The 6073-nt window shown below is 35.6% G+C and overlaps 1 long non-coding RNA gene across 1 annotated transcript in view; it reads right to left on the bottom strand.

The window, feature by feature from the left end:
• LOC132002739 (uncharacterized) overlaps positions 1-5229 on the bottom strand; it is a 67635-nt gene extending 62406 nt beyond the window's left edge. Inside the window, exon 1 of the long non-coding RNA XR_009399991.1 lies at positions 5144-5229. This is a non-coding gene — a long non-coding RNA (uncharacterized LOC132002739). The remainder of the gene's footprint in view (positions 1-5143) is intronic.
• Positions 5230-6073: the final 844 nt, after the last annotated feature.

Here is a 6073-nt window from a genome sequence, read left to right as displayed (position 1 = left end):
TTGGAAGGGGAGGTGAACCATGAGAGACTATGGACTCTGAAAAACAATCTGAGGGTTTTGAAGGGGCGGGGGGTGGGAGGTTGGGGTACCAGGTGGTGGGTATTATAGAGGGCACAGATTGCATGGAGCACTGGGTGTGGTGCAAAAATAATGAATACTGTTATGCTGAAAATAATAAATAAATAAATAATACATGAAGATGAGTGAAAATGAAAACTCAATAGTCCAAAATCTTTGGGATACAACAAAAGCAGTTCTAAGAGAAAAAGATATGGCTATAGAGGCCACCTCAAGAAAAAAGAAAAAGTTCAAATAAGAAAATCAACTTTACAACTAAAACAGCAAAAAAAGAACAAAGCCCAAAGTGAGTAGAAGGAAGGAAATAATAAAGATCAGAATAGATGTAAATGACACAGAGACTTAAACAAAACAACAGAAATGAATCAATCAAACCAGAGGCTGTTTCTTTGAAAAGGTAAACAAAATTGATAAATTCTTAGGCAGAGTCTTTGATAAAAAAAGAAACAACCTAAATGATTAAATCAAAAATAAAAGAGGAGAAGTAATAACTGATACCACAGAAATACAAATTATGACAATACTATGGAAAATTTCATGCCAACAAACTGGAAAACCTAGAAAACAGATAAATTCTTAGAAAAATACAATCTTCCAAAATTGAGTCAGGAAAAAATAATGAAATTTGATGAAAGCAATTATTAGTAATCAAATTGAATCAATAATCAAAAAATTGTCAAAAAATAAAAGTCTGGGGCCAGATGGTTTCACCGATGAATTCTCTAAACATTTAGATAAGAGTTAATGTGATACAACACATCAACAAAAGGATAAAATCAGGTTATCATATCAATAGGTACAGAAAAAGCATTTGATGAAATTCAACACCTTTTCATGACAGACTCTCAACAATGTGAGATTAGAGGGAACATACCTCTAATGAAAAACCCACCGCTAAACTCTTACTTAATGGTGGAAAACAGAGCTTTTCCTCTAATGTCAGAAACAAAACAAAGATGCCCACTCTCACAACTTTTATTCAACATAGTACTGGAAGTCACAGCCACAGCAATCAGACAAGAAAAATAAATATAAGGCATCCAAATTGGTAAGAAAGAAGTAGGACTTATACTATTTGCAGATGACATGATACTATACACAAAAAATCCTGAAAACTCCATTAAAAAACTAATAAAGGTGATAAACGCATTCAGTAAAGTTGCAGAATACAAAAATAATATACAGAAAATGGTAGCATTTCTATACACTAATAATGAAGAGTCAGGAAGAGAAATTAAGAAAACAATCCCATTTACAACTACACTAAAAAGAATACCTAGGAATAAACTTAACCAAGAGGTAAAAAACCTGTATACTTAAAACTATAAAACATTGATTAAGAAATTGAAGAGGACATAAATAAATGGTCTTGTATTGAAAGAATTAATTGGATTGCTAAATTCTTTAATTGAACAACCCAATTAAATTCTTAACTTGGATTGTTCAAATGTCTATACTACACAGAGCCATCTTCAGATTCAATGCAATCCTTTTTTTTTTTTTTTTTTTTTTTTAAATCAGAGAGAGTGAGAGCACAAGCAGGGGAAGTGGCAGGCAAAGGAAGAAGCAGGTTCCCTACTGAGCAAGGAGCCTGATCCAGGACTTGATCCCAGGACCTTATTTAGGATCATCACCTGAGCCAAAGGCAGATGCTTAATCAACTGACCCACCCAAATGTCCCCATATTCAATGCAATTCTTATCAAAGTAATAGCAGAATTTTTCACAATACTAGAAAATTTGTGTGAGACCAAAAGACCCTGAATAGCCACAGCTATCTTGAGAAAGAAGAACAAACCTGGAAGTAGCACAATTCCAGATTTCAAGACATACTACAAAGCTATAATAACCAAAACAGTATGGTACTGGCACATAAAACTGACACACAGATCAATAGAATGGACTAGACACCCACCAAATTAAGCCATATTTATATGGTCAATTAATCTATGACAAAGTAGGTAAGAATATATAATAGGGAAAAGACAGTCTCTTCAATAAATGATACTATGAAAACTGGACAGCTACATACAAAATGAAGAAACTGAACCACTTCCTTAATCATACCCCAAAACCCAAAATGGATTAAAGATCTAAATGAGATATCTGAAATCATAAAATTCCTAGAAGAAAACATATACAGTAATCTCTCTGACAGCAGCTGTAGAGACATTTTTATAGATATGTCTTCTTTAACAATGGAAATAAAAGCTAAAATAAACTATTGGGACTACACCAAAACAAATTTTTTTTCCATTGGAAAAGAACTGTCAACAAAATTAAAAGACAGCCTACTGAGCAGGAGACGATATTTGCAAATGATATAACCAATAAGGGTTTAGTATCTAAAATATATAAAGAACTCACCCAATTCAAACCCCCCAAAAAGTAATAATAATCCAATTAAAATGGGTAAAGGATCTAAATAGACATTTTCCCAAAGAAGATATACACATGGCCAGCAGACACATGAAAAGATGCTCAATATCATTCATCATTAAGGAAATGCAAATCAAAACCACAGTGAGATTTCAACTTAAACTTGTCAGAATGGCTAAAGTGAAAGTCAAAAAAAATAACAAGCGTTGGTGAAAATATGGACAAAGTAACCCTCGTGCCCTATTGGTGGGAATGTAAATAGATAAAGCCACCATGGAAATCAGTATGGAGTTTCCTCAAAAAAATAAATAGAGAAATAGCACATGATCTAGTAATTCCACTACTGGGTATTTAGTTAAGAAAAGGAGAACACTAATTTGAAAAGATATATGCATCCTATATTTATTGTAGCATAATTTGCAGTAGCATATGAGCAACCTAAGTGTCCCTCCATAAAGGAGCAGATTAAGAACATGTGGCACACACACACACAGAGATATTACACAGCCATAAAGAGGGGTGAAATTGTGTCATTTGCAACAATACGGATGGACCTAGAGGATATTATGTTAAGTGAAATAAGTCAGACAAGAAAGAAACACCATGTAAAATCACTCATATGTGGAAAACAAACAAATTAGTAAACAAAAAGAAGGATCAAACCTAGAAATACAGAAAACACACTGATGGTTGCCAGAGGGGAAGAGTTGGGGGGATGGGCAAAATGGGTGAAGGAAAGTAGGAGATACAAGCTCCCAGTTATAGAATAAAGAAGTCACAGGAATAAAAGGCACAGAGTAAGGAATATAGTCAGTGATATTGTAATAGTGCTATATGATGACAAATGGTAGCTACAGTAGTGATGAGCATAGCATAATGTAAAAATTTGTCAAATCACTATGTTGTGCCCCTGAAACTAACGTTTGTTAACTATACTCAAATGAAATTTTTCATAAATTGGTTAATATTTTTTGATGTTATTGCATTACATCACCACGTGCTGTATGACAACTCAATTCTTCCACCACATTTATCTACTCAATTCTTACTTAAGCATACCATGGCATCATTTGACTCTCACTTAACATGAACATTTCATTTTCATTTTTAATCTACCCATTTTTCTGACTGATAGCAAATACAGGTACTGAAATGAAGAAAATATTCTTTTTTCCATTTAATATTGTGGCCATAAAAATAATTAAAAACATCTGTTAGTTGAGCTGGAGGGGTGATTAGTTTGTCATTATAGCGAAAACATCATATCTGTGGTACCTGGGTGGCTTAGTTGGTTAAGCATCTGACTCTTGATTTCAGCTCTGGTCATGATCTCAGGGTGGTGACATCAAGCCCTGTGTCTGGCTCCACAATGGGCCTGGAACCTGCTCAGGATTCTCTCTCTCCCTATGCCCCTCCCTGCCCTGTTGGCACTCTCTCTCTCTTTCTCTCAAAACAAAACAAAACAAAACCAAACCCAAGGCAGGCCTCCCCCTGCCAAAACAAACAAACAAACAAACAAAACCAAAAGCTCATAGTATCTGAAAATTCTTTCATAGAATACTCAAGATTTATAACCTAAGGTCTCTGGAGTCTGGGAACCCCAGTTTGAAAACACTGTGTTACAATAAATTTATTTTCAACTCATGTTCCTGACAAAAGCTAAGTTTAAGCAAATGGTTTTGAATTAATTATCTTTTAGTTTTACTTTCAGGTAGCATTGTCTGGACGTATCTTATCACCAGTGAGATGCCCCTCTGAATATCACTACCCCACACCTTACTTGTGGGAAAGCCACTCTTGGGTCCTCCAAATCCACCTGGTGCTCCTGCCTTCTCTACTTCCTCTGCCTAGAAGTAGAGTATCTGGCTTCTCTCTCCATGCAGTACAAATTCTTATTGATTCAGCCTCCCATTTTTTTGGTGTTGTTCCGTAGTGTTTTTTAAATCTATTTTTTACCTTCTATCAGTTACATTTTTTTTTTTTTTTTTAGCTCAAATCTCCATTCCCCAAAATTAGAAATTTTGGTTGAAGGATCTGGAAACATATGGTCAATATGTACCAAGGTGAACCTGTGATTAGCACCCACTGGTGCATACAAAGGAAAATATTATTTGGGGGTAAATAACTAACACTAATTACAGCCTTGAGAAAATGCTTTTAAAAAATTAGTTACCATTTCTTATGAAATCTTGCCATTTGCGACAACATGGATGGAACTAGAGCGTATCATGCTTAGCGAAATAAGTCAAGCAGAGAAAGACAACTATCATATGATCTCCCTGATATGAGGAAGTGGTGATGCAACATGGGGGCTTAAGTGGGTAGGAGAAGAATACATGAAACAAGACGGGATTGGGAGGGAGACAAACCATAAGTGACTCTTAATCTCACAAAACAAACTTAGGGTTGCTGGGGGGAGGGAGTTTGGGAGAAGGGGGTGGGATTATGGACATTGGGGAGGGTATGTGCTTTGGTGAGTGCTGTGAAGTGTGTAAACCTGGTGATTCACAGACCTGTACCCCTGGGGATAAAAATATATGTTTATAAAAAATAAAAAATTTAAAAAAAAATGGTTACCATTTCTTAATCTGACTCTGCTGCTTAGCTAATTAAAATTTCTTCTCCCAAGTTCTGACATGGTATATAACATACTCAAAAAGTAAAACAGAGATTGTTGCTCATCTTACCTGTGCACCAGGAGCACAAGAATCAAAGCTGAAGTTATTTGTTGCATTCTTCTCAACTATGCATCTATTGATAACAATGCCAAACGGTGGGTATTCTTTAACTTGGTTCTACATAAAGATAACAAAAACTTAGTTACAGATTACTGACCTCCTATCATGGGATGAGATTCAATTTTCCATTCATTTCTTCAACATTTATTAAGCACCAGGTATATGCTTAATAGGCATTCGTAGGTACTAAGGTAGTAAACCTCCAAATATTGAAAAAAATATTCCTGGATTTCAAGGAGCTTACAGTATAGGAAACTAGTAGACAAGGCAAGAGAAGGGTGTATTAATTAATTTACTAAACACACACACAGCAATTACTACATGCCAGTCAATATTTTACCTTTTTAAAATATCAGGCCAACGAAATTTCTTAACAACCCTGCAGTTACTATCATCTTCATTTTACCTCGGAGGAAACTGAAGTTCAGAAAGGTGAAGTGTGGAGTACCTGGGTGGCTCAGTCAAGTGTCTGCCTTTGGCTCAGGTCACGATCCTGAGATCAAGTCCCACATTGGGCTCTGGTTCAGCGGAGAGTCTGCTTCTCCCCAACCTTTCCCCCTGCTCATGTTCTCTCTTTCTCTCTCTCTCAAATAAATAAATAAAATCTTAAAAGAAAAGAAAAATGTGAAGTGTTCTGTCCAAGGCCATACCACTATTAGTGGAGAAATTGGAATCTGAACCCAGGAAGTATAGGTCCAGAGTGCATAAGATGCTTCCAAAATACATTTCCTATGTGTTGTTCACAAAATGAGTCCTATGGGACAAATCATTTTTTAAATTAACATATAATGTATTATTTGCCCCAGGGGTACAGGTCTGTGAATCATCAGTCTTACACAATTCACAGCACTCACCATAGCACATACCCTCCCCAATGTT

This window comes from Mustela nigripes, chromosome 15 (genome assembly GCF_022355385.1).
Source record: "Mustela nigripes isolate SB6536 chromosome 15, MUSNIG.SB6536, whole genome shotgun sequence".
Taxonomy (NCBI): Eukaryota; Metazoa; Chordata; class Mammalia; order Carnivora; family Mustelidae; genus Mustela; species Mustela nigripes.
The sequence above is the reverse complement of the archived record's forward strand: the minus strand, read 5'-3'. Positions and strand labels throughout refer to the sequence as shown.